The sequence below is a fragment of the Benincasa hispida genome, chromosome 1 (genome assembly GCF_009727055.1).
Source record: "Benincasa hispida cultivar B227 chromosome 1, ASM972705v1, whole genome shotgun sequence".
Classification (NCBI taxonomy): domain Eukaryota; kingdom Viridiplantae; phylum Streptophyta; class Magnoliopsida; order Cucurbitales; family Cucurbitaceae; genus Benincasa; species Benincasa hispida.
Window position 1 is genome coordinate 37995093 of NC_052349.1, and position 13005 is coordinate 38008097.

Genomic DNA, 13005 nt, shown 5'->3' on the forward strand with positions numbered 1-13005 from the left:
AAAATCAATTAAAATTAGTTTTATTTAATTAATTATTTTTGAATTAATTTTATAAAACTAAATTAAAAAATAAAAATAAAAATGATTTTTGAAATCATTTTAAGTTAATAGATTTTTTCAATTTTTTGGGAAAAATCCACTAACCACATTTGATGGATTATCACCAAATTCCATTTCTTTGTGTGATAATCTTCAAGCTGGAGCTGCGTTTCATGCAACCCTATACATTTGCATGAATTCTACCTATATATAGAAGCTCCATGCATGAAGAACAGATAAGCAATTTGAGTTATACTTGCTGAAGTGATAACCTGAAAACCCTACATACCCCTCATTGGTTCTTCATCAATTCAACCTGATTTAAGTGTTTCCACTATACGTTCCAGATTGAGTATAGTAGAGAAGATCTTGGTGGTAGTCCTCTTGAAGTTCCAAGCTCTATGTTGGTGGATTTCAGTTGAATTCGTAGAGGAAATCTTCAAAGGTAATATGTGTTTCAAACCCTCTTATGAATATCATATGAACAACATGCTTAAAACTCAAATTAAATGTAGTTTAAGTGCTTATTGATTTTGTAGTCTTCCGTTGCATGATACATCATTCCTTCACCCTACGTGTTAGTATAAATACAGAACACAAATAAACAACACCAACCAAAGGTAATCAAATGGAGCCCACTTTTCACATTACTATTGATTTATTATGTTTTCATTGGAGTAAACGTGACCAAAATGTAATTAAATGGACCCTATTTTTTTATTACCATCGATTGATGATTACATTCAAATTAAACATAGCCTAAGTACATTTTTTTTATTGGGCAGTTATAGAAAAATATTGGATATTTGAGTTAGGAAAAATATTGAAAATTAAGTTGTGGTTTAAAAACTTAATAAACCAGTATAAGAAAAAAAAATTAATACACTTCATACGGAGATTTTTGTACGGATGACCTACTTTCAAGCAGCTTAACATTTAACGACCCACCCCAAAAACAAATTCAAATTTACCATTGTGTTAAAAGGTATTTCTCCTATCTCGAAATTTTTGCAACTCTAACTAATTGGGTTGGGCTATTACTATTTTCATTTTTCTCACATTTTTGCCACTCGTAGTCTTGTCGTATTTTTAAAAAACATCGCATTTTCAAACCAAACAAACTGTTGTTTGAAAATTGGTGTCATATATTACCTACCATTCAATCAAATAGATAGTGTAGGTGAGTAATTTAAAAAATGGATTAAAGTGGAGATTTGCCTAAGAAATCAATAAAGAAGGGAGTTAGGGGTTTTGAAAATTGAAGTATAGTAGATTTTGACTTAGAGCAAAGAAGAGATCTTTGATTAAAAAAAAAAAAAAAAAAAAAGCCATAGAAGAACCACATGGTGGCTGAAAGAGTGAGAAAGAAGGATGGGGAAAATGGCATATACTCCACACTTTTTTGTTGTTATAACCCTTTTCTGCATAATACACAAATTAATTAGAAACATTAATGACTTGTAGATAAGCTTATTTTCGGAAGGGGAAAATAAAATATAAATTTGTTAGTTTGAAATTGAGTCAAATAAATATTTTGCTACATACATTGACTTAAGACTCGTTGAAAGTACATAGACTAAAACTGAATAATTAAAAGTACGGAGATTAAAATTGAATAAACTTCAAGTATAGAGATCAAAATTAAGATTGTGTCTCTCTTTGGGTCGTTGAATGAGGCTATTAATAATGACTTCTTTTTGACATATGTCTATAGTTATGTGTAACTTTGGTGATGTTAGGGTAATTGCGGCCTCGTTGTTGCAAGGTGTCAAACTAGTCACGTCTTGTTATTTTTCAGTTGGTATGAATTTACCAACTCGGTTGGTCGGCCTGAATCCCAAGGCTCTAAAGTTTTCTCTTTTGGGGCGCATGTTTCTCTACCTCTTAATTTCCCAGGGGCTTTGGTCTGCCTATGGGGTTTGGGCCTTACCTGGGACAACACTCAATAATTATAATTATTTTAAATTAATTAATATACAATAATAGTAAAGATGAAAAGAGAGTATTTAAAGAAAAATTGAAGTTAGTGTAAATTCTGAAACTTAGATAGTGAATTGAAACAAAACTCAAATCTCAAGAGTAAAATTGTAATGGTTGGGATTGATGCCCTAATCTCTTGGGTCTCATAGTTTGTAATTATATTGTACAAACAATTTATTTATCTAATAAAATAAATAGGTATTTTATTTAACTTTTAGTAGCATTAACCCACAAGAACCAATAAACTAAGATCCAGGTTATCTTCTATAACTTAAACATGTATGTAGAGACATATAGGTGGACCATGTTTAAGTGATAACCTAAATGGTCTGTAGTAGATGAATAAAGTTGGGTACCTTATCTTGGCGGCACTACGAATACGACCCACTTTGTAGTTGTATAATTATTGTAAAGTGCTACAAATGATTTGATCATTCACGTGGAGACATGTGAAGGGAGTATTTTATACAAAGATTTTGTATAAGACTAAACCACGGAATGAATAGCCTCTCTATAAAACACTGTTAATAGATGAGACTTACATTTCACCAAGATGACCATAGGTGACTTAACCTGAATCCTAAGTGAGTTGTGAATTCTTGCCTATAAAGACGATCTTTTGATTTGCATAGGTGAGAGTGGTTAGTTTCACCGACTTAATATGCCTACCATTTTAGGGATTCATCTGATTGGAGAGCTGAGAACACAACTGCATAAGAAGGAATTCACTCATTCTCTATAGTTAGAGTAAGTAGAGAAGTTGCTCCCTCAAGGGTTGATTCCGAGGCTTGAACAATATGACGCCATACCCTCTCCTGGCTGAAAGAGGTTATGTTATAGTTGGACTATAAACTATTGTTCATTAGAGGGATTAGTGGTACTTAAGGAGTTAGATATAACTACAAGGGCAAAATAGTAATTTTGGCCCAGCTGTACTTACGAGCAATTTGTGAAGAGTCAACGCACCATTGATTAGTTATATCCAATGGACATAAAAATATATTTGTAGTGCGAATAGTGCAGTTGTCGGTCTTTAGTGGAGTGACTAATAGTTAATAGAAGTTGATTAATTTAATTAAAAGAGTTTAATTAATTAATCAAGTACCATTGGATCTTCAATCTAAAGGTCCATAAGGAGATTGGAATTCCCCGTAGCGGAAGCAATTGGACGCATTGATCTTTAGATTTTGTTTTATAGAATGTACTAAATTGAGAGTGACAGAAAACGATAAACAGTTTTTACTTAAACATGCTATCTATTGTGTAATTAGAGAGGAAGGGATTAAGAAATCACATACTCGTTGAAGACTAATTCTTCACGTTCCTCTGCAATGTTGTCTTTTCCTTATCTCATGAACTCGACGTCCATGAACTCAACGAACAGGAACAAACACTACCAAAGGATCTTCCCTGTTATTCGCAGGGATGAGTATGCAGAGGTGTGAGCTTGCACTTAATTTTGGCATGAGGGAAGGAGGAGATTGAGAAAGTTTTCTACTAGAACCATTATGTAGAAAACTCAGAGAGAAGAATCAGAGAGAGAGTGAAAGGCCTTTCTCTCTCCTCCTACCATTTGTTATGTGATAGAGGGAGAGAAATAAAAGGTGAGAGAGTTATAACTCTCACATACACACACAAGTGCATGCACGCACACATACATATTAACCACTTAATATATACAAACTATATGTTTCACATATAACATATAGAACCTATAGTTAATGTTATATCACATATAACATAAAGCATAGTTTATTATTCTCTCAAATAACCTAATGTATTAATATGAATCACATTCATATTAATTTTAACCTATAGTTTTCATATGAATCACATTCAAATAACAACCCCTCTCAACAAACTATATAAATTTAATATGAATCATATTCATATTAATTATAATATATAGTTTCATTCACATAATTAATATTTTAATTATATCTAAATATTTATTTCTCTCATAAAACTATATAGATTTAATATAAATCATATTCACATAAAATTTTAACATATAGATTTTATATGAATCATATTCATATAATTAATATTTGAATCATATTCAAATATTTATTTCTCTCATAAAATTATATAATGTATCAATATACATTATTTAATTGTATCTTATGCAATTAATTCCCTTTAATTAATTTGAACAATTCAAATCAAACCAAAATTAATTTGATTCTCAATAGTCCTCATTGAGCTAACGAGGGGACCTTATAGACCTATAGATTGAAGCTCCAATGATACAAGATTAATTGATTAAACTTTTTTAATTAAATTAATCAACATTTATTAATTGTCAGTCACTACACTAAAGAGCGATAATTGAATTCTTCGCACTATAGATATATTTTTGTGTCCATTGAATATAACCAATTAACAATGCATTTGTTAGGGTTGATGCTTTAAATCTCATAGATAACTATAGTTCGTAAATGTATTGAACAAACTCATTGTCTATTTAATAAAATATATGATATTTTATTTCATTTTTTTTTTTGTTGCATTAACCACAAACCAATAAATAACATCTAAGGTTATCTTGTAACTTAAACATGTATGTAGAGACATACAGTTGGATCATGTTTAAGTGATAACCTAAATCGTCTGTAGTAGATGGATAAGGTTAGGTACCTTATCTTGATAACACTACGAGTATGGCCTGCTTTGTAGGTATTACAATTGTTGTAAAGTGCTACAAATGATCTGATCCTGATCATTCATGTATAGACATGTGAGTGGGGATATTCTATACAAAGAAATTTGTATAAGACTGGACCACGAAATGTTTAGTCTCATTATATAACGTCGTTCATAATAGAGTTTTACATTTCACCAAGATGACCATAGGTAACATGACTTGAATCTTGAGTGGGTTGTGAACTCCTGCCTATGAGGGCGATCCTTTGATTTGTATGGGTGAGAATGGCCAGATCGCCGACTCAACAAGCCTATCATTGTGGGGATTTGTCTAATTAGGGAGCTGGGAACACAACTACACAAGAAGGAATTCAATGCTTCCCCGAAGTTGGGGTAAGTAGATAAATTGCTCCCTTAAGAGCTGATTCCGAGGCTTGAACAATGTGGCTCCACATTCTTTCCTGGCTCGAGAGGGGTTTAGTCATAGTTGGACTATGATCTATTGTTCATTAGAGGGATCAGTGGTACTTATGGAGTTAGATGTAACTAAAGGGGAAAAACGGTAATTTGGCCTAGCTGTACTTACGAGTAGTTTGTGAAATGTCATTGTACTGTTGATTGGTTATATCCAATGGACACAAAAATATATCTGTAATACGAAGAGTGTAGTTGTGGGTCTTTAATGGAGTGCCCGACAGTTAACGAGTGATGAATAATTTAGTTAAAGAGTTTGATTAATTATTCATGTACCGTTGGAGCTTCAAGCTACAGGTCCATGAGGTCCTCTTGGTAGCTCAATAGGATTAAATGAGAATCAGTTTTTGGATTAATTTGAATTGTTCAAATTAATAGAGGGATTTAATTATATATGATATAATTAAGTTATTTTAAATATATGTGATATATTATTATAATGTATTTGATACATTATAGATTAATTGAGAGGAAATAAATATTTGAATAAGATTTAAATATTATTAATATGAATTGGATTCATAATTGTTAAATTTAATATAAATGTGATTTATATTAAATGTCATATAAGAGAGAAAAGAAACTATAGGTTATATTATATGTGATACAATATTAAATCTATAGGTTATATGTTATATTTGATAGAACATATGATTTAATATATATATTATACGATAAGTTAGTTATCATATATAATTTAAATGTTGCTTCATCTATAAAAAGCTCCATAAAGGTTCGACCTCTGGAACTAAGTCTGTACCTTCTTTCTCGGGCATCAAAGAGTGTAAGAAAAAGTGTGGTAAGGGGAAAGCTAACCCTGTAGTTGCTACTCAAAGGGGTAGAAAACTCATCAAGGCTGCAAAGAAATTTTGTTTCCATTGCAACCAAGATGGTCATTGGAAGAGGAACTGCCCCAAATACTTGGCAAAAAAGAAGAAGGTTAAACAAGGTAAATACGATTTACTTGTATTGGAAACCTGCTTAGTGGAGAATGATGATTCTGCCTGGATTATAGACTCTAAGGCCACTAACCATATTTGTTCTTCATTTAGGGAATTAGTTCCTGACGGCAACTAGATGTTAGTGAGATGACGATGCAGGTTGGAACTAGGGACGTCGTCTCAACTGTGGCAGTGGGAGGTCTCCGGTTGACTTTACAAAACAAATTTCTTATTTTATAAAATGTTTATGTAGTTCCCGATTTAAAAAGGAACCTAGTTTCTGTAAAATATTTGCTTGAATATTCTTACTGTATCATCTTTATTGTGAATAAAGTGTTTATTTCCAAAAATGTGTTGATATTTGTTCTGCAAAATTGGAAAATAATCTTTATGTGCTAAGACCATTAGCAAGTAATGTCCTCCATAACACAAAAATATTTAGAATTGCAGTATCTCAACATAAAATACTTACATTTTCTCGTAAAGAAAATGCCCAACTTTGGCACCTAAGACTAGGACATATTAATCTCAATAAGATTGAGAGGTTGGTGAAGACTGGACTTCTGAGTGAGTTAGAAGAAAATTCTTTACCCATGTTTGAGTCATACCTTGAAGGCAAGATGACTAAGAGACTTTTTACTGGAAAGGGCCATAAGGCCAAAGAACCTTTAGAACTAGTACATTCAGATATTTGTGGTCCGATGAATATAAAAGCTAAGGGAGGTTATGAATATTTCGTCACTTTTACTGATGATTATTCAAGATATGAGTACGTTTATTTAACACAACATAAATCTGAATCTTTTGAAAAGTTTAAAGAATTAAAGGTTGAAGTCGAAAATGCATTAAACAGAACGATTAAAATATTTCGATCTGATTGAGGTGGAGAGTTTATGGATTTAAATATTTCGATCTGATCGAGGTGGAGAGTTTATGGATTTAACATCCCAAAACTATTTGATAGAACATGGAATAGTATCCCAACTCTCAGCACCTGGTACACCTCAACAAAATAGTGCATCAGAAAGAAGAAATCGAACCCTATTGGACATGGTTTGGTCTATTTATGCTTTCTTACCTGACTCGTTTTGGGATTATGCAGTAAAAACTGCAGTGTATGCGTTCCTTCCAAGAATGTTGCTATAACACTTTTAGAGTTATGGAATGGTCGTAAAGCTAGTTTACGTCATTTTAGAATCTGGGGTTGCCCAACATATGTGCTTGAGGCTAATCCTAAGAAATTGGAACCACGTTCAAGATTGTGCCTATTTGTAGGCTACCCCAAAGGAACGAAAGGTGGTTACTTCTTTGGTCCTAAAGAAAACAAAGTGTTTGTATTGACAAAATGCTACTTTTTTTTCGAAGAAGACCACATAAGGGAGCACAAGCCCAAAAGTAAGATTGTGTTAAATGAAATTTCTAAAGAAACTATTGAATCTTCAACAACTCGAGTATTTCAACAAAAGTTGTTGAAGTAGGATCATCTAGTAGGTCAAATCCACCTCATGTGTTGAGGTAACCTCGATGTAGCGAGAGGGTTGTGAACCCACCTGTTTGCTATATGGGTTTAACAGAAATCCTGGCTATGGTAGCTGATGGTGAAGTTGAGGATCCATTATCTTACAAGAAAGTAGTGGAGGATATTGACAAAAATGAGTGAATCAACGCAATAGATCTCAAGATGGAGTCTATGTACTTTAATTCCATATGGGATATTGTAGATCAACCTGATGAGGTTAAACCTATAGGTTGTAAATGGATCTATAAGAGGAAACAAGGTGCTGATGGGAAGGTGCAAACCTTCAAGGTTAGACTGGTAGCAAAGGGTTATATCCAAGTTGAGGGAGTGGACTATGAGAAGACTTTCTCACATGTTGCCATGCTTAAGTCTATCTGGATTCTCCTGTCCATTGCCTCATATTATAACTATGAGATTTGGCAAATGGACGTCAAGACTGCCTTTCTGAATGGCAATCTTGAGGAGATCATTTGCATGGAGCAGCTCGAGGGATTCATAATCCAAGGTCAAGAGCAAAAGGTTTTCAAGCTTAATCGATCCATTTATGGACTAAAGCAAGCTTCTCGATCTTGGAACATAAGATTTGATACTGCGATAAAATCTTATGGCTTTGATAAAAAAAACGTCGATAAGCCTTGTGTATACAAGAAGATCATCAACAATTCAGTAGTTTTTCAAGTGTTATATGTAGATGATATCCTACTCATTGGGAATGATGTAGGTTTACTGACTGAAGTTAAGAACTGACTAGCGACCCAATTCCAAATGAAATATTTGGGAGAGGCTTAGTTTGTTCTGGGTATTCAGATTTTTAGAGATCGGAAGAACAAAATACTAGCATTGTCTCAAACATTGTATATTGACAAGATACTTGTCAAATATTCGATACATAACTCCAAGAGGGGCTTATTGCCTTTCAAGCATGAAGTGATATTGTCTATGGAACAATGTCCTAAGACACCTCAAAAGTTTGAGGAAATGAGACGGATCCCTTATGCATCGGTTGTGGGCAGCTTGATGTATGTGATGTTATGTACGAGACCTGACATCTGTTATGCAGTGGGGATAGTTAGTAGATATCAATCTAATCCAGGATTAGATCACTTGACCGCCATTAAAAACATCTTCAAGTATATAAGGAGAGAGGGAATACATGCTCGTGTATGGTTCTAAGGATTTGATCCTTACGGGATACACATACTCTAATTTTCAGACTGATAAGGATTCTAGGAAATTCACATCAAGATCAATGTTCACTGTTAACGAAGGGGCAGTAGTATGGAGAAGCATCAAGCAATGGTGCATTGTTGACTCCACTATGGAGACTGAGTATGTAGTGGCTTGTAAAACTGCTAAGGAAGCTGTTTGGCTCAGGAAATTCTTGACTGATCTGGAAGTTGTTCCAGACATATCAAATCATATTCAAATATTTATTGCTCTCATAAAATTATATAATGTATCAATATACATTATTTAATTATATCTTATACAATTAATTCCTTTTAACTAATTTGAAGAATTCAAATCAAACCAAAATTATTTTGATTCTTATCAGTCCTTATTGAGCTAACCAGAGGACCTTATGGATCTATATATTGAAGCTCCAATGATAAAGATTAATTGATTAAACTTTTTTAATTAAATTAATCAACATTTATTAATTGTCGGTCACTCCACTAAAGAGCGACAACTGAACTCTTCGCACTATAAATATATATTTGTGTCCATTGGATATAACCAATTAACAATGCATTTATTGGGGTTGATTCCCTTAAATCTTGTAGGGTCTTATAGTTTGTAAATGTATTGAACAAACTCATTGTCTATTTAATAAAATATATGATATTTTATTTCATTTTTTTTATTGCATTAACCATAAACCAATAAATTAACATCCAAGGTTATCTTGTAACTTAAACATGTATGTAGAGATATACAGGTGGATCATGTTTAAGTGATAACCTAAATCGTCTGTAGTAGATGGATAAGGTTAGGTACCTTATCTTGATAACACTACGAGTATGGCCTGCTTTGTAGGTATTACAATTGTTGTAAAGTGCTACAAATGATCTGATCCTGATCATTCATGTATAGACATGTGAGCAAGGATATTCTATACAAAGGAGTTTGTATAAGATCAGTCTACGAAAGGTTTGGTCTCATTATATAACGCCGTACATAATAGAGACTTATATTTCACCAAGATGATCATATGTAACATGACATGAATCCTGAGTGAGTTGTGAACTCCTGCCTATGAGGGTGGTCCTTTGATTTATATGGGTGAGAGCGGCCAGATTGTCGAGTCAACAAGCCTACCATTATGGGAATTCATCTGATTGGGGAGCTGGGATCACAGCTATACAAGAAGGAATTCACTCATTTTCTATAGTTAGAGAAAGTAGAGAAATTGCTCTTAAGGGCTGATTCCGAGGTTTGAACAATGTGGTGTCACACCCTCTTCTGGCTCGAGAGTGGTTAGGTTATAGTGGACTACAACTTATTATTCATTAAAAGGTTCAGTGATACTTAATGAGTTAGATGGAACTACAGGGGCAAAACGGTAATTTTGGCCTAGTTGTACTAATGAGCAATTTGTGAATGGTCGATGCATTGTTGATTGGTTATATCCAATAAACACATAAATGTATCTATAGTGCAAAGAGTGCAGCTGTTGGTTTTTAGTGGAGTGATTGATACTTAATGGTAGTTGATTAATTTAATCAAAGAGTTTGATTAATTAATCGAGTACCATTGGAGCTTTAAACTATAGGTTCATAAGGTCCCCTCGTTAATTCATTTGGGATAAGTGAGAATCGAATTGATTGGATTAATTTGAATTGTTCAAATTAATAAATGGAATTGTTATATAAGATATAATTACGAGATATAATATAATGTACATGATACATTATAATGTAAAGATTTATTTGACAGAAAAATAATTATTTGAATATTATTCAAATATTAATATGAATTTGATCTATATTAAATATTCTTAATTAGATGAATGAATTTGTTAATTATCTATATTTATTAATTAAAAAATAATTAATTTTTCGGGTATTTTTAAATAAAAAAATATTTACACTTTATAGCAAAAAGTTCCAAAAGAACAAGCATTTCTAGAATTTTTTTTTGTTATAAAGTATACATATTTTGGGATTTTTCTATTTATAAGAATTTCCCTTAGTTTTTTTTGTTTAAGTAAATGTTTTTTAATTAGAGATTTGGTTTTAAATAACCTTTTCTCTTCATATTCTCTCATTAATTGGTATATGGAAGATGAATGAATTTGTTCTTTCATCGTCCTCTTGCCCACTTATAAATACACCTAAATTGTATAAATTTTGTGTGCTTGTGATATTGCCTTGTTCTCTCAAATTATATCCTTCAAATCCTTTCTCCAAATTAATTTTGAAGCCCACAACTCTCGTCGATTCTCTACTCCAAGAATAATGAGGTTCATGATGGTGTTCGATTGATTGTTACGTTTTTACGGTCAAAGTGTTTGTTGTATTCGAGTTCCAGAGAGGAATTGAGAAGAGATTAGTTTTCAAGGGTATGTGACTTTTGAATCTCTTTTTTCTATTTAATTTTTACATAAATATATGCTTAATAGATCTTGTATATCTTGTTTTCGTCTTTTATATTTTCTGTATGTTATGTAAAATTAGAATTAGGACGGATCACTTCCACAACGGGTACTCGTGTATCCTTTAACAAATATCAAAATTAATATGAATTTGATTCATATTAAATATTGTTGAATTAATGAGGGAATTTTTTAATTTATGCTTATATATTATTTAAAGAAAAATTAGTTTTAAATAAATAATTTTTTAATTAAGAAAAATAAGTTATTCGATAACTTTTTCCCTTCCTACATTATTTTCTCATTAATATATGGAAGATGATAAGAAATGTTCTTTCATTTTCCTCTTGTACTCTTATATAAATACCAAAGTGTATTGAAGTTATTTGTTAGAAAAAGTTATTTTTTGCTCTCAAAATTTAAGAAATACATTCCTTTCTAAATTAATTTAGAAACCCACATACTCTCAATGATTCTCTACCCCGAGAATACTGAGGTTTCTGTGTGGTGGTATTCAATTGATTTCTGCATTTTTCATAATCAAAGTGTTCATTGTTTTGTGATTCAGAGAAGAATCGAGAAGAGATTAGTTTTCAAGGATATGTGACTTTTGAATCTCTTTTTCCTATTTTATTTATCCTGTTTCTGTCTTATATGTTTTCTATATATTATGTAAAATTAAAATAAGGACGTGATCACTTTCGCAACGGGTACTCGCATATCATTTTAGTAACATTTTGAAATTTATAGACTAAATTGAAACCAAACTCAAAACATAAGAACTAAATGTGTAACATTTTGAAACCCATATATCAAATAGGAATTATACTTGAAACCTAGACATTGAAAAGATTTTTTTTCTTTAATAAATTTTAAGTTTAGTCTCTCAAAGTAATTTTTATTGAAATTGGTCCTAATAATTTTTATGCAAGGAAAATATAATATGTGAATATGTTTTCAAATTTTAGAGTGAAAATGTTAATAAATAACAAAAAAAAAAAAAGAAAAAAAGAAAAAACCAAACTAGAAATGGTCGGTAAGGACTAAATTTCATATTTATTGTAATTATAAATGCTAAAATAAGATACTTAAAAATGCAAAGATTAAAGTTAGATAAATTTCAAAGTACATAGATCAATATGATATTTTAATCGAATAAAATGAAACATATGTTTTTCTTCTTCTTTATTTTAGGAATTATTTTTAATATATATTTTTAATCATCACCTCCATTTCTTCTCTCTTCTTTTTCCATTTGTTGTATTCTCTCTCTCTCTCTTTTTTCTTTTTCTCCCTTTTTTTCTTTCTTTTCATCTTTTTCATCTTTTTCATCTTTTCCTCCTCTTTTCTTTTTTTTCTTCTATTCTTCTCCCTTTCTTTTCATCTTTTCCTCCCCATGTCGTCTCTTTTTTCTTCTCTTTTTTTTCTTCCCCTTTCATGTCTTTCCTCTTCCTTATTTTCTTTCCACCCCTCTAAAAAAGATAGAAAACTACGGTGATTTGATAATCATTTAATTTTTTATTTTTAGTTTTATAAAATTAAGTTTACAAACATCCCTTCTATTCGTCTAAATTTTTTGTTTTTTTATCTACTTGTTACCTATGTTTTAAAAAATCAAGCCAAAATTTGAAAACTAAAAAAAGTAATTTTGTTTTTTAAATTTGACTAAGAATTCAACATCTTTACTCAATAAAGATACAAACCATAGTAGGAAAATATGAAGAAAAGACAATTTTCAAAAACCAAACACGAAATGGTTACTAAACGAAACCTTGATTTTTGGTATTCTGTTTTTAAAAACTAAGCCTATGAAG